Consider the following 22,463-nt stretch of genomic DNA (forward strand, 5'->3'; position numbering starts at 1 on the left):
TCCGGGAACGACTTCAAAATACTGCGTAAGTTCATATGTCGTTACTGAGTTATTTATTTTTGGTCCAGGGGACATACTTTTTATGTAGGCCTACTTATTTATTTATCTACCCTTGTGCCATTAATGCCGTTAATAAAATAAAACGTGTTTTAATTATTTTTAATTTGCACAGTCTTTGTACACAAGTACTTACGCAGTATTCAGAAGTATAGCGAAATTCCGATAGAGGCTGCATGGGAATCTAATCCCCTGCCACAGTCTCCATTCTCCATTTTTAACAGCCTGTGTTCGGTCCGTTCCATTATGGCTGACAATGGACGTCTCACTATTGAACAGCGTGCTAAAACAGCAATATTTTATGCTGAATCAAAAAGCGTTATCACAACTCAGAGAAAATTTCGAGCTGTATTTCACACTCGTTGGGCCCCAACGAGGAAAACCATTCTACGTTTGTACGACAAGTTTGAAAAAGGAGACAGTGTAAAGGAAGAAAAAAGACCTCGTGCATCATCGGTTCGTTCACCTGAAAACATTGAGGCACTACGGATTGCCATGGAGTGTAGTCCAGGAAAGTCTATTCGACAAATTTCAAGAGAAGTGGGAATTTCTTGTAGGACAATATACAGAATTTTAAACAGTGATCATATGCTACAAGTGAAAGAAAGGGAATCGCCTGTACAAAAGAGAATGAAATCTTCTACCAAAGGTATTTTACTTTATGCTTAATGGTAGAACTCTAGACTAGAGCTGCTGTTGCTGTATCAGGGTAATATGAATATAGTAGTTGTGAGTAATAAGGAAAAAAAAAAATTAAAATTTTGATTGATGACACTATAATTTTGTCACTTTCTCCTTCTTCCCATCTCCATCTATTCTGTCTTCTTTCTGCAGATTAGTAATATGCTTACAGTATTATATAAGTTCTAATAATTTACTTACATTTTGAGACAAGCCAATTCGAAGTGTAGACTGTAGCTTTACTGTAGTTAAGCAGTCTTAGAATAATTCTCCTGATGAAGTGTACCACAGGAAGCACAACTTTTTTTCTCTATTTTTGCTTCAATGCCTTCTGTATAGTAATAAAACATGTTTTTAGTTTGCTCTCAGAAATGCTTTCAACATTATAAGTGAAACATATGGTATCCAGGATGAATTGAAGGCTTTGCCAGAAGAAAGGCGGATAGACCTATACGCCCTTCTTCGGGAAAACGGTTTAAAATATAGTGAATAATTATAGTAGCGAAATTTTATTTTGATTGTACTGTACATACCTGCAGGACAGGGCTGCTTGCGTGTATAACATTTTATTCAGGTACATTTTAAACTCTTAGATTGCATGTATCTCAATTCGCCATATTGACGTATACGCCCTTTTTCCGGCAAACCCCTCAATTCCTAGTATAGAGTCTTCGATGTTTTTTTTTAATTGGTTTATTTTACGACGCTTTATCAACTAAAATGGTTATCAATCATCTGAGTGAATCATTAATGATGCGAGCCCGGAATTCAGGCAAATTAGCCGGAAATGGTGGTACAAACACCGAATCCTTCACATACCCCACACAAAAAAGATCACGAGGGGCTAAGTCGGGAGAACGTGGAGGCAATGATAACAGTTTGTGATCATCATTCCCGATATGACTAATCCATCAGTTTCACAGTCTGGACTTGTTCATTTCCTTTTAATGAGACATAAACTATACTTTTTTTTTGTCAAGAAATTTCTGGTTACTCTAATTTTACCCATGTTACATATAGAAAAAATAAAATATAATATAGTCTTAGCATAAAGATAAAGCCATAATTGTTTAGCTATAAGATGTCTAATTCTTAATTTTGAATATCTATTTCTAATTAGCCTACTTGCTTGTTCTTGCAGCTGTAATGGAAATGCCTGTAACTGAAGCAGAAGCTGATTCCAGTGATGAAACTGTCTCAAAGTTTCAAGAGGAATATGGCAATGGGTCTCGAGCCATAACAGTAAAATGTGAGCCTACAGTAAGCATCCAGAGAAAAAAATTTATTGTCTATCTAACCTTCACAGTTGTTACCGGTAATTTAAAATTAGAGTTAACATTAAGGAGGATTATATTCTCTTCAAACAGAATTAACCTATACATTAACTTGGAGAGTACTAGTGATAATTATGCCACTCTTGGACTCTACACTTTTTACAGAATAACATAAAATAACCTTCTCAGTCCATGACCCCTTCATGTCATCCTCTGTAAATGGAACATAGTTGTTGTTTAGTCAACTGTTCGAAAACAGGTCTGAATCTCACAAGTGATACCAACATGACACCACTTGTGAGACAACTACGCCAGGAGGTAATGGGGTAGGTTGGCCAGTTCCTTTCCCTCTCCATTGCATACATCATCGATTAGCTACATATTACACTAATCAGACTTCAGATGCATACAAACAATTGTTTTTCCTCCGACACATCGTCAAGTGAGATGTATAAGTGGAGACAACTTATTTAATTTCACCGAATCCAGTAATCATACTACTGGGACTATATATTGCCACTTTTCTCAATTCCAGCACAATACCTCTGTGCAAATGACGAAGCTGGAAAAAAAGGGGCATTTGTAATCTTATACAGTTGGTTTGTACAATGAGATTGAAGGAGAAAACGTTGTTGTGAGATGATCTAGGATTACATGCACTCAGCATTTTGTAAATACATGGAGATTGCCAGGGACAAAGATTAGAGTAAATATTGCTTCGAACACATTCATGAGCTGTCGGTGAAATCATGTGGTGAGGTGCAGGATTGGTTGATAATAACAAATAATAAATTATGGTTTATTTAACGATGCTCGCAACTGCAGAGGTTATATCAGCATCGCTGGTATGCTGGAATTTTGTCCTGCAGGAATTCTTTTACATGTCAGTAACTCTGACATGAGCCTGTCGTATTTAAACACTTAAATGCCATCGACCTGGACCAGGATCGAACCCAGTATTGGTTGATGGTCGCAAAAAAGACACAGATGCCATCCTGGTCACCCTACGTCCATTATCTTCTGGCTTAGTTGTCTCATTGCGATGCCTTATTGGTGAAAACATATGAGATTCAAATTTGTTTTCGGACAGTTGACTAAACAACAAACAACAGTAGGGGTGATTTCGGACACTAATGTTTATGAATAACTGTCTGATGATCTTGCCTGTATGGGATTATTTCGGACACATTTTTATGTTTTTAAAAAATAGAGAAATTATTGCTGCTTTATTTTAAACTTTTATAACAAATACAGCCTTAATTACATAACCTATATTCATATTAAATGGTACAAAATAAATTGAATAACCAACCTGACAAAAATATTTACTCACAAAATAAATTAAATAACCAACCTGACAAAAATATTTACTCACAAAATAAATTAAATAACCAACCTGACAAAAATATTTACTCAACATATCTATTACAAACTCTCTGAAGCCTTTCGATAATACAATTTGCTTGTTTTTACGGCGACAATAGCCTTCATCATATTCCCAGGATCATAATTGCACCTGCACTTCACATCTAGCTTAGTTTTGTACTTACATGGGATTATGTACTTTGTCCGATAACACCTCTTAGTACCGTATGCTGGTTTTTTAAGTAAATGACTTGAAATGCATAAAATTACCTTAGTTCACATGAGCAAGAATGGTGATGTTTTGCGGAGAAATAGCAGAAACTGATGTTAAATTAATTGGATCTTAAGCGTGCATATTAGAAAGTATTCTAAGAATAAAAAATTATTGGTTTTTATGATTTTGTTTTGCCGTTCAATAATGGATATTCTGTGGCAGGAAAGCAACGAGTTAGATACTATAGAGAGGCTAAAGACCTCTGAAAGTTGAAGACAATTGAACATTGGTCCGCCATATTTTGGTTAGTCAAAACAAAGGGGCGTGGCTCGGATGTTGTAGGAAAAGACTGTGATGAAGTTAGTATTATTGTGAATTGAGTTACATATTAAGACTATGTTAATAAGTAAAAAGTAAAATACACACAAAACTTTACGTTTTATAACAGCTGTAGGCCTATGTTTTATTACTTTCACTAAATATAGCCCAGATATTAAATGACAAGCTATACTCTATGCAACCAAAGCAAAGCACCTAAAGACAGATGAATGTATTCGGCAGAAGAAAAATAAATAATTTTTTGACTTCGTCACAAATTTAATTACCTTACAGCTAATCTAACCTAACATGAAATCATGTATTTCAGTGCTCACCAGGTGATTTCAAGAGAGACGACGTATGTAACTAATAGGAGTAAAATATAGGAAAGGTAGTGGCGAAAATTTAAAAAAATATCCAGTAATTAAGTTATTGAGAAAAATTAATTTGAAATTGAAATTAACACAGAGAATTTTTGAAAACTGCAATTATTAAAACTACAAATAACCTCTTAGCATGCAACATAATAATTAAAGAATGACACTAATAGAAAGTTACTCGTGATCATAACTCACCACATTTATTGAAACGATAAGATACTTACGATTAACATTGTTATCAGAAACAACAGGAGCCGCAGCTAGCTACACTTCTTTTCACGTGATGGAGACATCGTATACTCTAATATAATTTGAAACAAATATTGATCTCACACGTGTCTCGCAACTAAGCAGAGGCTTTTTCAGAATAAAACTGTTCTTACATTATTTTGAACAATAATGATAAATTGTGTGTGATGCAAGTGCTAACTTTCCTCTTTGTTAACAAAAAGAGCCCTACGCATTAATAAAAAGAAAATTGGAGTAGGCCCTATAAACACAATAAATACTAAACTCTTGATGGTACAAACTTATTAATACAGATATTTTGCTTATGCTCAGTCCGTCTTATCTTATAATTCTCTGGGGCAATGGTACCTGTATTGAGAGGGTTTAATTATCCAGCAACGAATATTATGATTTACGGTATATTTCATTTAAATCCGAGGGAATGAGACATTTTTGGAAATTTTAAAGTCTTAACTATTACTTTTTCATTTATAAATCAGCTTTTTACAAAACCTATAGCGAAATGTTTAAATTAAATATTGATGTATCCGAAAAATATAATTTATTTTATTTTATCTGGCATAGTTAAGGCCTGCTCTTCCACTGACCCAAGTCTACAATTAATACATATAATAAATAATAATAATAATAATAATAATAATGATAATATTATTATTATTATTATTATTATTATTATTATTATTATTATTATTATTATTATTATTAGATATGTTGTGAAATGTTATTATTGAAAGTGTATCATACAAGAATATGAAATAAAGTATTCATTGGAAACTACGGGACACATTATTCAAAGAGGCAGTGTACCTTTGATAAGCACTCCTTGCGGAGGCTGGTGGTACTATAGACCGCCATGTTTTGTAGGGAACGATCCATAGTACTGTTGGCCTCCGCAGGGAGCGCTTATCAGAGGTCTTTAGCCTCTCTATAGTATCTAACTTGTTGCAGGAAAGAATTAAAAATCAAAGATAATTAATTCAACAGTCACCCTGCAAAAGCGTAGTAAATTTACATCAAGCAGCAAGCGGCTACCAACACTGAAAAACAAAAAATCACTAATGTCTGATGTCATCCCATTTGACGGTACTCCAAAAGACTCTGTAATATGTTACAGAATGTATTCCTTTGTATGTAGTTATTTGTTGGTCCTTCATACCATTTGTAAGGCTTGTTATGTGTAACATTCAAACAACTGTACCTCCACTTACTTACTTACTGACTTTTAAGGAACCCGGAGGTTCATTGCCGCCCTCACATAAGCCCGCCATTGGTCCCTATCCTAAGGAAGATTAATCCAGTTTCTATCATCATATCCCACCTCCCTCAAATCCATTTTAATATTATCTTCCCATCTGCGTCTCGGCCTCCCTAAAGGTCTTTTTCCCTCCAGCTTCCCAACTAACACTCTATATGCATTTATGGATTCGCCCATACGTGCTACATGTCCTGCCCATCTCAAACGACTGGATTTAATGTTCCTAATTATGTCAGGTGAAGAATACAGTGCGTGCAGTTCTATGTTCTGTAACTTTCTCCATTCTCTTGTATCTTCATCCCTCTTAGCCCGAAATATTTTGCTAAGAACCTTATTCTCAAACACCCTTAACCTATGTTCCTCTCTCAATGTGAGAGTCCAAGTTTCACAACCATAAAGAACAACCGGCAATGTAACTGTTTCATAAATTCTAACTTTCAGATTTTTTGACAGCAGACTGGATGATTAAAGCTTCTCAACCAAATAATAACACGCATTTCCCATATTTATTCTGCGTTTAATTTCCTCCCGAGTATCATTTTTATTTGTTACTTTTGCTCCCAGGTATTTGAATTTTACCACCTCTTCAGAAGATAAATTTCCAATTTTTATATTTCCATTTCGTACAATATTCTGCTCACGAGACATAATCGTATACTTTGTCTTTTCGGGATTTACTTCCAAACCTATCTCTTTACTTGCTTCCAGTAAAATTCCCGTCTTTTCCCTAATCGTTTGTGGATTTTCTCCTAACATATTCACGTTATCCGCATAGACAAGCACCTGATGTAACCTGTTCAATTCCAAACCCTCTCTGTTATCCTGGACTTTCCTAATGGTATACTCTAGAGCAAAGTTAAAAAGTAAAGGTGATAGTGCATCTCCTTGCTTTAGCCCACAGTGAATTGGAAACGCATCTGACAGAAACTGAACTGTACCTCCACATCCTTGAAAATTTTACGAATACAGTATGGACTTAATAATCCGAACAGATTGTGGAGGTAGTATGCAAGAAATAAAAGTCCTATAAACATGGGTCCTACAATTAATATCTTCTGCATACTACCTCCTCTCTAAATATTGGAACGGTTTTTTCAGAACACCTGTATGTGCTTTTTACTCAGAATAGTCCAATATTACCACTCCCTAAAATACTTACTGTTCCTTCTGAAACATCCTGTGTATTTATATTTTGCTTTTTCGTTATAATTTGACTATAATTATATGTGTATATACCGCCTATGCTTATCATACAATATGAATGAATTAATTAGTCATATTTTCTCATTAACGTTTTCGGTACGTAACTTGTACCATCTTCAGATGTTTGTATATGATGCTAATTGTTAACCAAGCCTCAACATCACTTTTAGAAAACATAGTCATGTTACGATATTGCGTCCAACTCAACGCTAAACAAGATCACCACAAGTGCCTCATTTAACTTCAAACCAGCAAACACCATACAATAAGTGATTACATACTTCACATAGTCAAAGTGATGTAAAAACTAAGTGCTTTTAAATAGTTTTAAACAGTGTTTTTAAACAGTGTTTTATATAGTGTTTTTTAAATAATGACTGAAACATTTTAATTTAAGTTTGATAAAGTGTGGTAACAGCAAATAGTATATAAGAGTTAAGGTGATCATTTGTGTAATCATGACAACACTTCACCGACATCGCACAGCATGCACAAAAACACTGATCATTTAAGTCCAGATACATGCACCCACAGGCTTGGTTAACAATTAGCATCATATACAAACATCTGAAGATGGTACAAGTTACGTACCGAAAACGTTAATGAGAAAATATGACTAATTAATTCATTCATATTGTATGATAAGCATAGGCGGTATATACACATATAATTATAGTCAAATTGTGACAGCTTATCGGTATATCTTCAACATGAAATTTTTCGTTATAGTTTATCTTTTATTAATTTGTTACGAATGTCATATTTTCGTATGTTACAGTATGAAGAGATTCACGTGAAATCAGATGGTGAATCAAGATATGGTAATAGGGATGCATTAGCAACTGATTCTCAAGAGGACATTACAAATGAAACGATGATTAAGTCAGAGGTTGAGGTGAGTAGGAATCACTTTGATCTCAGTGGGTTGATATTTACAACTATGGGTACCGGTACGTAAAATAAGCTATTTTATTAAATCTTCCAAAGCACAAGGATTATTCAAAGTTAGTGAGATGGCGATTAAAGGAACGTGAAGGTGAGCCTTTCTTAATGTCATCTTTATAGTACAATGAATATGATATAGCTATGCTCATTTCAGCTGCAGTTAAACACAGTGGCATGAGTGGTAACATCCAGACTCACCTCTGTTAAGTGTTTAAGTTTTATCTACCCTTGGGAGAAAAATGTGCAATTTTTATAGAATTTTTTTTTTTTTAATCTTTCTTCCCCGATTACTTGACACACAATTAAGGATTTTTACACAAAATAAACACTTAAAATATGTTTGGGGGCAAGGGTGCAATTTTTTTAAAGTGAAAACTGAAATGTGTTTGTTTTAGTCCTTGACCCACAGTTTTTCTGTTGTTTTGTTTCCCTAAAGTTTGCAGCACTTACTCATAGAGAGATCAGATGTTAATGTATGTTTTTCAAGGAGCTATTGTTGAAGAAATATTTTCAGAGTTAATTCCAGAGCACCAGGATCAAGGAACTTTTTACTCTGTACTATATTCTTTCTACCATTTATTTTCAGTGCTTTAGGTTAATAACAATTAATCTTACAGTTCAAGCGAATATTTTGACTTAGAAATGTCACAATTGTTTTGAAACTGGAAAAATGAAGGACATTAACTCATCTGTAACTATTGAATTTTCACTTTTTACTGCAGGATTAATGAAAAAAGATAATTAATTGTGAAGCTTGGGCACGCCAAGATGGAGTATTACTGGCCACTGAACGAATATTGCAGACTGTTCTTCTTCCTGGCAGTACAATCTACTTCCACTAGATGACTCCCCGACACCAGTAGCAGGGTGACCAATACATGCAAACGAAATGATACTAAACGTGAAGAATGTTGTTACAGGTGGAAGGTTAGGTTAGGGTTTATTAGGTGTGTAGTATTATTACATGTTGGCGACACTGAAACCCACTATGAAATTAACGAAATGTGGCTGCATTCTTCATTCACAGACGTTGATTTTCGTATATAAGTAAAGTACCTATTTAGGGCGAGTTGGGTGGGACCACAGCCCTCCAAGTGATCACATCTATTTGTGCTAATGAATACTTTCATTTTATAGTTTATTTAAGCGATTTTCAAAAAGTTAATAAGTGGCGTTCCTGTAATTCACAATTACCATATTACAATTTTCCTACAGACTTCAAATCCATATTGTTCAAGTAAGTTATTATAAGAACAATGTGTGTCCTTTGTATGCCATTACTCTTTCTTATACATTCTACAAAGAGTGAAAAAGATGTAAACATATTCGATTTTCAAAACATTGGACATGGTTCTAAGCATGTAGAAAACAGTATTGTATTAATACAAGTAATATGTGTGACTTCCAGGAAAAATTACAGAATCAAAGCGAAAATGAAAGATTAATACATAAATTATGTCTTCCCTTTTTGATAGAGGACATTCCCTTTGGGATCATGATATCAACACGAAGGAAGTCTCATATTTACTGTTTATGAGTTGGAAGAAAACTTAACAGAACATTTCCTCACAGATGGATCAACAGAGAATGAGCAACATATTTCCTCTAATATCTCTGAACACCTTCTGTAGTTTATATTGACAGAACTGCTTATTTATTGTCCCAATATGATTGTAAATAGCTGTAAATGTTAGTCTATTGTTCAAAGAAAGTTATTCAGGTTCTGTAACAGCTGTGACATGAAAGAAACAGCTATAAAATATTTATTTACTTTTTATGTTTTTGTGAACTAATTGGATGTCACGAGATTTACATAGCTTTCACATGGACACTATGAGAATGAATCTCTTTTTGCTTGAGGCAGAGACCTGAGTTTTAGACTTTTTGTTAATAAGGTGTGAAGTGAGTTCACAAATCTTGTAACATCCATGATGGAACCTTTTCTTTATTTTCAACAATAATACATTTTATTCTACAACTTTTTTTTCTGTAAAATGATACTGAGCTTCTAAATTGATTGTAGACTAATAATAAAAATTTACAAAAGTCATTAAATTTTCAATATATAGAGTTTGAAAATAATAAAAATGTAACATCCAGGACAACTGGAATGGCTGAACTATAGATGACTGATGTTTTTGCTGTGACAAGATACAAGCTTCGTGGAGCACATGTTTGGACAGGCGAAGAATTGTTCTTTTGCCAAGATGTTTTCAATTTTCACAACAGTGACGTGTAGCATTATATGGTTATCCTTACGTGACATACAAGGATTTGTATAAATAGATAGATAGATAGGTAGGTAGGTAGGTAGGTAGGTAGGAAATACAGACAGACAGACAGAGGTAGATGGGTAGAGAGGTAGATAGGTAGACAGACAGACAGACAGATTTATTCGTTCCATAATATTCTTACATTTGCTTTATAGCATAGAATAAAGAACATGTCCAATTCTTACGTTTAACAATAAAATGCAATACATATAAAATGCAAATATGAAATATGTACAGAATTAATACCTTAATAACAATAATATTTTATACAATGTAATATGTTTACCATTTAATAGTATTATAATATTTACACAGTACTGTGAAATGTCAAGAATTCATCTACAGAATAGAAAGTGTGAGGAATTAAGTAATTTTTTAGTTTTACCTTAAATAATGCAGGGTTTTGGCTATGATTCTTAATGTCTTCAGGAAGACTATTGAACATTTTTATCGCCATGTAATGTACTCCCCTTTGAAAGAATGATAAATTTGATGATGGCGTATGAAAATCATTCCTTCTGCGGGTATTTATACTATGTATGGCTGAATTAGTTGGAAAATTTTTCTATATTACATAAGAGGAAATTTATTGTAGAGTATATGTATTGATTTGTTAATGTTAGAACCTCTGATTTTTTTAAAAACAATCTACATGATTCTGTAGCCTTTGCTCCAACTATTATTCTAATGGCTCTTTTTATAATAAGAATTTATTTTTACTATCTGCAGAATTTCCCCAAGATATTATTCCGTAGGACATAATGGAATGAAAATATGCAAAATATATTGTCTTTAAGATACTGCTGTTTAGAAATTGTTGTAACGACCTAATTGCGAAGCATGCTGAGCTAAGTTTGGGGGTTATTTCTTTGATATGATAGGGTATTAGGGTACTGGTACATCAGTGTATGAGCCAGAATCCTGGCATCATAGTGTTGTGATCTTCTCTGTTTGAGGAGTATAGCAAAGCAATGGACGATGCACATTTTATTAAAAATGTCCTTCCTTTTTTTGCTAGAAGACATTCCGTTTAGCATCATAATATATCCACACTATGGAATTTAATTTAATAATTACAGTCGGAAGAGAACACAACACATTCTTAAAATGAAAGTCGTTTATGATATACACTCAAATTAATATGGTAACTGATGGTTGGTTTCTAATGCCAAGCACTTGAAAACTGAGTTATCATGAAAATGATTGTTAAAATTTAAAAGAAACAATAAAGAGAAAAGAAACAAAGAGCTGCAAGCATATTCCGCTATGTAACTGCAATTGTTTCGCAACTTATTTTGTTATTGTTGTTGCACACAGGAAACATCTTGGGAAATCTCTGACGTAAAAGAAGAACTGAAGAAAGAATTGACAACAGAAGAACCCGACATGATTTTACCAGAGTGAGTTGCAAAGTCTTAAACTATTGATAAATGAATGTAGCATACTACAGTGAGGTTAGATGGGGACGCTCGGGTTTTGCAGAAGCCATTTCATGCCAAGAGATGGCATGATCACCAGGAATAGTGCGTCCACATTCTCAGTGCGCAAGCATTGAGTGACAATGCAGTTTCACTTTAGTTGTGTTATGAGAAATAAATTGGTGGTTAAAGTTGTAATCTTAAAAGTTTAAATTAAGTTTAAAGTGCTCCTTGTAGGCTACTGTTGTAATGACTTATTCATTACTTGAACGTACTTGTCTATACAATACATACTTACGGAAACGAAAATCTTGTGCGGCGACAAAACGCAAATTTCGGGAAGAGTTTTCAATGAGACCTGTTCCAGCTGCCAGTACAATAAGAAGACTTTATAAGAAGTTCATGTGGACTGGTTCGGTAAACGATGAAAACCCGGAAAGAGAATGCCGTGTTCTGTCGGAAGATAAATTAGACGTTATTGGTTCAAGATTGGAATACATCCCTCAAAAATATTGCGAGAGTGACTGCATATTTCATAAAAAGATATACAATGCGTGTTGCAGTAAATGGAGGACATTTTGAGCAACGAATGTGAGATTGGTAAGTACTGTAATTTTTAAGCATTGTAACAGTAGGATAGTAGGCCTAAAAGTGCCGGAGACGCGCGCGTGTTCCTCGCGAAAACCAACACATTGATACCTGGGTTGGTTTAGGACGGAAACCAGAGTGTTCCCAACTAACCTCACTGTAGTTATGTAGCTAATATATTTATTTTTCCTTTAATTTCTCTGTATATTTAAAGTGATACATAATATTATTATTGATATATAAAATACATAACCTATTCAGATTGAAAGTCAATACAAACGATTTGCGATAAAAATTTGATTTATTTCATCTGGAACTTCAGTTAAGAATGCTTGTAATTTGATTCTAGTGTAGTACATCTTATCTAGTAAACAGTTCACTGCAGGATGCTGCTTGCTCAAGTCTTATTTTATGTAGTGTTAGTAACATTACTAAAAGAAGTCTCACATATTCATAGTCTCGAGAGAAATGTGGAGCATCAAATGTTGTTGTTTTATAATGCTAGGCGTTTGACAATAAAGTCATTTGACCTATTGCACTCCAATATTTTTCAAAGATATTATCATGGTCAGCCACTGAAGTACAGATTTTGACTTGTTCCGAATCCATTTCTTGATTTGAGTTGCACAATGGGCAGTTAGAGGACTGATATATTCCAATTCTATGCAGGTGTTTGGCCAAACAGTCATGGCCTGTTGCCAACCTAAATGCAGCTACAGACGATTTTCGTGGTAAATCGGGAATTAACTGTGGATTATGATGCAGAGAGTTCCATTTTTCCCTCTAGATTGTGTTATCAGATTTTGTTTGTTGAAGTCTAAGTATGTAGATTTAATAAATCTTATCACAGAGTAATAGGCAGATTTAGTAACAGGTCTGTAAGTAGCAGTGCTGCCCTTCTTTGCTAAAGCATCCGCATTCTCGTTTCCCAGAATTCCACAATGGGATGGTATCCATTGGAATACAATTCTTTTATTGAGGGATATTAATTGAGAGAGCATTTTATTATTTCTGCTGTTTGAGATGAAGGTGTGTGTTTAGAGACTATTGATAGAATAGCATCAAATGTGAAATGAGTCCTTGAAGATTATCACGATTGTAACTAAATCAATAGAGTTATTTCCTTACAGAAAGGGCTCGAATTTTATGCTGGTAAGAAAGGTCTCTTTCTAGAAAAGCGATATTTGAGTAAAATCCATACTAAATCATACGGTCTGTGGAATACATAGCCACCAGCATAGCTCGGACAGTAGGTGCATTTGTCTCCTGTTCCAGAGCTTCTGGCACACGCAATTTGAGTCCCACACTCGACTGCTTACCTGTAAGGCGAATGTCTGGTAATACCAAGTCGATTCTTGATCTCATCTTGCTGTCACCAATACCATTAATTCTATGTACTGTGCTCAACTATTTGTTACAGTGTCTTTAAAAGCAGATTAAAACACATAATAGGTAGCAAAATACCTAGGTTACAATTCAGGGGTTGGGTGCGAGAGATGTCTAAGATGCAAGTTTTTAGAAAATTGATGTTGAATATTGAAACCGTAATAATTTTATTGAATCATCTTATAATAATGAAGCTTATGCTATATTGAATGTATTTGTCTTTCATTACAACAAATGGCTTTTAAGGAACCCGAAGGTTCATTGGCGCCCTCACATAAGCCCGCCAATGGTCCCTATCCTGTGCAAGATTAATCCAGTCTCTATCATCATACCCCACCTCCCTCAAATCCATTTTAATATTATCCTCCCATCTACGTCTCGGCCTCCCTAAAGGTCTTTTTCCCTCCGGTCTCCCAACTAACACTCTATATGCATTTCTGGATTCGCCCATACGTGCTACATGCCCTGCCCATCTCAAACGTCTGGATTTAATGTTCCTAATTTGTCTTTCATACCTATCCATAAAATATTTTGTAACTCAAATAAAAGCAAATGCTGAAAACGAATAAAATAAAATACTGTGTAAATGCTCTTCTTGCAGAGAACACTTTGAAAGCAGTATACATCAAAGTGTTGTGAAAAAATGCGAACAAAATTATAATTCAATACGTTTTGTCATTGTTGCTGTTCAGTCCACTGTCCTAAGACAGGTCTGACCCTTACAAGTGACACCAAGATGGCACCACTTATGAGGCAACTATGCCAGGGGTAGAGTAGCTAGCTACATATTACACTAGTCAGACTTCATATGTATACAAACAGTTGAGGGGCTTAGAACAAAAAGCAGGTAAGTGACGGAAACCTAGTTTTGAGGAAATTACAGTTAAAGTTCTACATGCAGTGAAATATTATACCCTAGTTTGGTGAAATGATGCCCATATAGCAGCACTGCACAGTGTGATCACTTATCTGATTTTATCCCAAAGAAACGTCCTTTTGGGCTATCACAACACGCACTTACCTTATTTTTTAATAATGTCAGTTACCTGCTTTTTGTTCTAAGCCCCTCAATTGTTCTTCCTCTGACATATCGTCAAGTGAGATGTATTGCCTGATAATAGATGTACATATCAGCCAGAACCTCAATCACAAGATGACAATGTAATATAGCCATACATTTTCTCCTCTTTCCAAGGGAATTATATAACTCTGTTTATGACTGTTCATGATCTGCATAGGTATGTTGGTATTTGACTGGAAATGTTTAATTAAAGCATTTTAATAATTACCATCTCTTTTTCATACAGCAATGCGACATGTGAAGAAGGGGATCCTGATTCTATACAAAATATTAATATAGAATCGCGTTTTAAATTGAAAAATGAGGATATTAACTTTGTACAACATGACGAAAAAGAGGGGAATAAAGAAAAGACGAAGTGTAATAATGATAACGTCACATCCACACTTGAGAATGTAGTTAATAAAGAAGACGAACAAATATTTAAGTGTGATGTGTGTGGAAAAGTACTGGCCAATAAGTCCCGACTTGTCAGGCATAACAGCGTCCATACAGGAGAAAAACCATTTAAATGTGATGCGTGTGGAAAAAGCTTTAGTTTGCGGGGATATCTCGTACAACATCGTCAAATACACACGGCAGAAAAACCATTCGTGTGTGTTACTTGTGGTAAGGGCTTTCGTCGACGCGGTGGTCTTGCGACACATATTCTTACCCACACTGGGGAGAAAACTTTTAAATGTAATGTATGTGGGAACGAATTTAGCCAACGTAATCATCTCGTAAGCCATACTCGTACTCACACACGGGAAAAGCCGTTCAAATGTAATACTTGTGGGAAAGAATTCACTGCACGGAGGGGTCTCATTGTTCATGCTCGAACTCATACAGGAGAAAAACCATATAAATGCGATACTTGCGGTCGTCTCTTTAGAGAAAGAACTGTTCTCTTGATACATACTAGAGTTCATACCGGAGAGAAACCTTTCATATGTAATGTTTGTGGGAAGTGCTTCAGTCAACAGGAAAGTGTTATAGCACATTCTCGTGTTCATACAGGAGAGAAACCTTTCAAATGTATAATATGTGGAAGAGGATTTAGTCAACGAGGATCTCTTTATCAGCATTCAAAAATACACACTAAAGTGAAGTAAACTTCGTATCTTATACCATATTGTTATTGCCCTTTCGTAAAAAATAAACAAATAGCTTTAATATACCTCTCTTCATTTTATGTCCAAGAATGATTGTTTTAAGGCTATCACACATACACAGCTAAGCTACACTACGCTAATGGATGTGTGCTATGATCACAGTTTAGTATATAGGCCTACAGTCACGAAGCTCAATACGTAGTAAATATGCATCCATAGATAGTTGCTAACCACTAGGATCGCTACTATCACCTCATTACAGACAATGCGAAAAGTACTTGCACAGTCTATTGTTCCCAGTAGCCTCATAAACTCAAGCTTCGTGGCTGTATATACTAGACTGTGCTATGATACTGTATCTAAGTTAAGCTAGACATGTTTTAAAATGGCTGCATTATGTCCACTTAATATTTGAAAGGGAGGCAATTTTAGGTACTGGCAGCTGGCGCGGAAAATGAAGAAAAAGAAACATTGCTTTTGTTCATAGAGACCGAAATAAAGAATGATTGTTCAAAATGAGCTCATCATTAAGTTAGCAATACAAACTTTAACGCAATGTAATAAATTTATTTCATAATAGTACATTATGCAACGAGCCTATAATGGTAGTAATTAAGACGCGAGTATGTTTATGAAACGAGTGCAAGCGAGTTTCATAATTTTCATACGAGCGTCTTAATTACCATTATAGGCAAGTTTCATACGACTTTTTATGCTCGACTATATTTCTAACTTGAAATTATTCATAAGTATTCATGTTATTCTTATCTGACTGGGGAGCGGAACTGACCTTGTGCAATATCTTGTAAATTGTGAGATGTGTGCAGACGCAAAAGTATTGATTTTTTCCGAGAAACAAATGTCAATGACCTTGATATAATTTAGAGAGTAAAATTGATATAATTTAGAGTGTAAAATAACCATTAATCTTGATATAACCTTGAAATTGATTTAGACATTGAAAAACGAGATGACAAATTGAATTTATTTGAATATTATTTACAATTAACCCTAATGATTATAGTAACAGACCATAACCTTCTGCGACAGTATTGGATTTCCAGCCTCTGTGACGTTTCGCTAGTTGTCTTTCGATTGCATAACCGAGAATAATCGATACTTGCGCTTTCATATTGCTACAATGGTGTTTTCTGATTGGTGGAACACCTGAACTTTAATGAGGTCCATTAAGGGCTGCTACCAGGTGTATAATTACTACATTTCGGCATGGTCGAGCATAAAATGAAAAACATTACTGAATTAATAAGCAGTACTCAAATTATAATATATAGGGTATAATAATAATTATGCAAAAGAGTAAATGATACATACAATTATTAGTTCCGAGAGTTTTAACTTATTTCTTGCCAACAGTCGTTTTTCCTGGTTGTCTGTAATAATTTGAGGTTGTGGTATAGAGATAGAGATATTTTTGTATTTCTTTAATTAGTCTTTTCTCCCTTGGTCTACCTTTCATGATAATTAGTACATAGAAACAATAAAATAATTATTAACGTAGGCCTACACAAAATTTATACACAACAATCTGCTAGATGCCTCCCAACTCATTATACGCATGTGCAAGCTAGCTATAACTGCGAAAACTGCCTTCTAGGCGATCTGTAGAACTTAGATTAGCGTAGCTTAACTTATCTTGGCTTGGCATAGCGCTCTGTATGTGTCATTCCATATCACTACATTAGAGCTACTTTTTTACTTAGCTTGCATAGCTCACCTTTCTGTTTGTGGCAGCCTTTATTGTGAGAATAATTTGGTTAAACTAGCATACAGGTTTTCTTGCTATTCATGTTGAATTTTCTGCAGAATTGATACTTTATTAACTGTGACTAGTGTTTAGTAAACGTGTAGTAGACGTAAGTAAACAGACTTTCTTTTTTAATCCAGTGACAGGTAGTGGACGTAACATTCTTCATTTAAGCATCCCCGTTTATGAGTAACATGTCAGAGCTATGGTTCTTTTTTGCTGCCATAAGTATCGCCCTTGGTACACCATGGTAGGCAAACTACCGGTACATGTAATGTATGGTTATTAATATGAAGCAGTGGTGGAGTGTTAGTATGGATAACAGGAGCATCCCGAAGAAAAATCAACCGCCATCTTTGTTCACCAAAAAATTTACTTGAATTCATAGGAACGCGCATCCAGATTACCAGTGTAGAATTCCAGTGCTGTAGCTATTCACCTAATTATGAGCTGCATAAGAGAACAAGTATTTTCGAGGAATTATGTTTCTTATAATTCTTAAAATTGTATTTCATAACAGCTTATAAATGTCAGCCTTGATCTCCAGAGAACAAGGTGCCGGTGCAGGTGTTACGTGCTGTCTCTTCTCACTTTATAGATCTCTTGGATATGGAACAACAAGTTTTGATGGTGAAATCATTGCAATAAGTGAAAGTCTCAGGAATCTTCTATGCCACATCAATAAATTTAAGAATGCAGTTATATTGTCAGACTCCAAAGCAGCTATTCTATCAATACTCTCTAAACACACACCTTCATCTCAAACAGCAGAAATAACTAAAATGCTCTCTCAATTAATATCACTCAATAAAATAATTGTATTCCAATGGATACCATCCCATTGTGGAATCCTGGGAAACGAGAATGCGGATGCTATAGCAAAGAAGGGCAGCACTGCTACTTACAGACCTGTTACTAAATCTACGTATTACTCTGTGAAAAGATTTATTAAATCTACATACTTCGACTTCAACAAACAAAATTTGATAACTCAATCCCAAGGGAAAAAATGGAACTCTCTGCATGAAAATCCACAGTTAATTCCCGATTTACCACGAAAATCGTCTGTAGCTGCATTTAGATTGGCAACAGGCCATGATTGTTTGGCCAAACACCTGCATAGAATTGGAATATATCAGTCCCCTAACTGCCCATTGTGCAACTCAAGCCAAAAAATGGATTCGGAACACTTCAAAATCTGTGCTTCAGTGGCTGGCCATGATAATATCTTTGAAAAATATTGGAGTGCAAGAGGTCAAATGACTTTATTGTCAAACGCCTGGCATTAGAAAGCAACAACAACAACATAAATGTAAAAAATTTTGTTCAGTACAAAATGCATTAATGTCCTAACTTTAAAGCATTTCTTGGTCATTTGTCGTACACACTCATTGTCCACCTCGGAAAAATTTCGTACTACCCTTTAAATCTACCGGATTTCTAAGAAGTTTGTGATGTGAAACCGTTGACTCTGATAAATGTCGCATTTTGCTACTCGACTTCTAAAAATCCAAAAAAACTTTGAATGTAAACGTGCAAAAATGCTACAACCACATTGGACTTCAGAAATGAAGATGGTAATGGAGAAAATGAAATCAAAGATGTGTTTGAACTAATCTGAATTTAAATGAAATAATAATGGCATGGGCAATTGGTGCAATTCATGTAAGTTAAATGAACAATTTCTTCTAATTGATTTATATAATTCCATCCCATACTGTAAATTGCGAGCGAGGATTTAGTTGCATGAATCGAGTAAAAATTGGAATTAAAAATCGCCTTTCAGTAGAAAGACTTAGCACTCTGCTAACAATAAATCTTGAAGGGCCAATTAGTAAAGAATTTCAATGTTTAGATTGCCCATAAAATAACGTATTTTAATGTGATGTAAATTCAGCAGTAATTGATTCTAAACATACTTACGTCTAATGTAACGTCTAGTGAAAATTTAACTGAGAGTTGTGGTTACTATTCATAGCGATAAAATAATAAACACACATCCAATTTCACTTTCAACAATGCATACTTGTTTTATACAAGCAGTTAAATTTAAGCAGTTTCACAGTATAATAAAATGGACGTAACTTAATAGTTACGTATTGCATTGCACTATAATATTATGCAACTGCACACTGTCCTTTCACTTTCGCCACGGCGACCGTGACAATGCGATAACAAAACAATATCCGACTTTCACAAGGTGTTCAAGAACAAACTTCAGAAAAGTTTTACCAACAAGTGTTTTAAAAACAAATTTCACTGGGGAGGGGGGGGGGAAGGAAATTTATATTTATATAAAAGGTAGAGAGAGAAAGAATGCCGCCCTAGGCAACTGCCTAGGCCTAAATCCGGTCTCTTCATGCTGTAGCTATTAAGTTACGTCCATTTTCTGCTTCCCTTTTCAACATTTTCTAATGTTTCTTAAACTGGAACGACAAAAGTTGGAGTGAGACAAATAGTCAACAGGCTTGGAGCCCACATAGACAATACCGGTATAGACTCTTCCTCTCCGCTCCAGTTCCTTGCAAGGACACGTTTTCACGTACTTTTTAAATGTTACCTACTCCTCCAATTCTCCCCCTTTTCATTAATTAATTAATTTATTAATTCATTCCTAGTAACCATCGAAAGATTACACTTAATGTAATGATCAATCATGCATTTGTTTCATAAAGTAGGCCATGTCGTATGGTAGCCTACACAATTATGAATTTGCATCTTTTTATATTTTCAGGCCTATTTGTGTAATCTGTATCTCAGGTTATTATAAAATAAGGTACAAATATGTAGACTTAGATATTAGTCTTTTTTTATTCGAATCAACCTTACGATTCATTCAAACCACCATATCCATCACTGCATTTGGATCCCTGCAAATACAATGTCTGTAAATTCATCTTCAATTTAATTTTTAAACCTATTTTCAGGTTGTACAGTATTTTAGTGTCTCTTTATTTTGTAAGTCAGTGATACCACAGTATAAAGAAGATAGTGATACCCGAGATCAAAAATTAACTGAGAAATGAAAACAATGCTTTTGTTTACATTATTGTCGCTAAAGAATATTTCAAATATAGCCAATTCCAGAACCATCTGTTGCCTCACTTTTCTTTAGTTATCGCATTATTGGACATAATCATAGCAAAAGTAGACAGCGTAATTTCTCATATCGCTTAGCATATTTTTCTCGGACGTAACCTTTATCTACGCTGTTATTACTATGCCCAGTAGTACAACTGCGTTACGAAGACAGCTAAAATGTTTTACCGCTCATCGTCATAATTATATTATAGACTATCGTGTCAGTTCGACTAAACGGTGCAAAAATATTTAATACATTGTTATTAAGTATTGAGAACAGTTCTTGCATATAATTTATTTGACGTGATTACTTAAGATATATTATAGTGAGTTGCTCTCTTTAACAATGCCATCTTGCTTTGTACTAGGATGTAGATCTGGATATAAGAGCTGCACGGATAGAAGGAGATTCTTTCATCCCCCCAAAAATAAGGAGATGTTTCTAAGCTGGCAAAATTCTATTGGCCGGAAGGATAGAGATCTTACTGTAAGATCGTACATTTGTGATATTCACTTCGCTGATAACCTCATAATAAAATGTGATAAATTCGTAATAAATGGAAAGGAGACGGAAATCCCTAGAATGAGATGGAAATTAAAGACGGAAGCAGTACCACACATTTTTCCCGTGCCCAAAAATTTCACTCCAGCAGTGAAACGAAGAACATGCTCTACAAAGAGACAAACGAAATCATCGGCTGAAGGTAGGCCCATGTTATAGTTCATATTCAGTACCGTAATTCATTTGCCAGCGAATCTTTTGCTACGTACAACATACGAGAGAAAAAAAAGTAGTAGTACCAAAGTATAGTATATACAGTCACGAAGCTTGAGTTGTGAGAGTGCTAGAAATAATAGACTGTGCCGGTAATATTTCGAATTGTCTGTAATGAGGCGATATTAGCGACCCTAGTGATTAGGAACTATCTATGGATGCATATTTACTACGTATTGAGCTTCGTGACTGCATATACTACACTGTGGTAGTACTTAAAAAATTGAAAATAACCAAAAAATTGTAGCACACCATTCTAAAGACACGATGTGATTATTGTGAACGAACCAATCCAACACTTCATTCCTCAGCCTTTACACCAGATAGATGATTTTCTCACAAGCAAACATTCTGATGGGACAGATAAAAAGGTTAGATTTTTTTCTTCCACCATGTTAATAGTGTCAAAACAAGTGCTTATACAAATTTTGGCTACTCGACCGCAATTACGAGGTCGTCCAGAAAGTGATTTTCCCTGAGGCCGTTTACAGAAAAAAGCACAATTGCATGGGAAGACTTATTGAAACTGATACAGCAATTCTGTGGTGTTTGGGTAAAGGGAAATAAGTTACGTCGTAAAAATGAGTTCGGAGATAAATTAAAATTAAACTTGGAACCCTTATTACAAATAATTTTCGACACAAATAAAACACATCAACTGCTAGTATTCCTTGATTTTTGCACACCCACTTGTATAATTTAACTTGTGTGTTCATCTGGGGAACAAAATTCCACCTGGACAGAAAAATGACATATCCCTTTACCCAAACACCACAGAATTGTTGTGCTATTTGTCAACATATCCCCCACTGAAATTGAGACATTTGTCATACCATGGGATCAATTTTAATATCCTTGTGTTGTAGAAGTCAGCCGCCTGGGATCGGAACAAGCGTTTGACAGACATCTGCACCTCTCTATCCATCCCATGATATGACAAATGTTTCAATTCTGGTGGGGAATATGTTGAAAAATAACTCAACAATTGTTGTGTCTGTACCAATAATTTTTTTCAATGAAATCGTGTTTTATTTCTGTTATCAGCCCTGGCGAACTTATTT

General features: G+C 34.8%; 3 protein-coding genes across 13 annotated transcripts in view; 2 read left to right on the plus strand and 1 right to left on the minus strand.

Moving 5' to 3' along the window:
* LOC138695836 (zinc finger protein OZF-like) overlaps nt 1–7,794 on the plus strand; it is a 40,509-nt gene extending 32,715 nt beyond the window's left edge. For both annotated transcript variants that reach the window (XM_069820111.1, XM_069820110.1), the window contains exons 6-7: nt 1,880–1,998; nt 7,775–7,794. The gene's annotated coding sequence lies outside the window, so the exon portion shown is untranslated. The remainder of the gene's footprint in view (nt 1–1,879; nt 1,999–7,774) is intronic.
* Nucleotides 1–22,463, minus strand: part of LOC138695829 (cytochrome P450 9e2-like) — a 449,657-nt gene that overhangs the window by 114,469 nt on the left and 312,725 nt on the right. The window lies entirely within an intron of this gene.
* Nucleotides 7,826–22,463, plus strand: part of LOC138695826 (zinc finger protein 184-like) — a 39,842-nt gene continuing 25,204 nt past the window's right edge. For 3 of the 10 annotated variants that reach the window (XM_069820088.1, XM_069820090.1, XM_069820089.1), the window contains exon 1: nt 20,518–21,331. The gene's annotated coding sequence lies outside the window, so the exon portion shown is untranslated. The other 7 variants (XM_069820087.1, XM_069820083.1, XM_069820084.1 and 4 more) reach the window with 7 other exon arrangements.

Source organism: Periplaneta americana, chromosome 3, assembly GCF_040183065.1.
Source record: "Periplaneta americana isolate PAMFEO1 chromosome 3, P.americana_PAMFEO1_priV1, whole genome shotgun sequence".
Classification (NCBI taxonomy): domain Eukaryota; kingdom Metazoa; phylum Arthropoda; class Insecta; order Blattodea; family Blattidae; genus Periplaneta; species Periplaneta americana.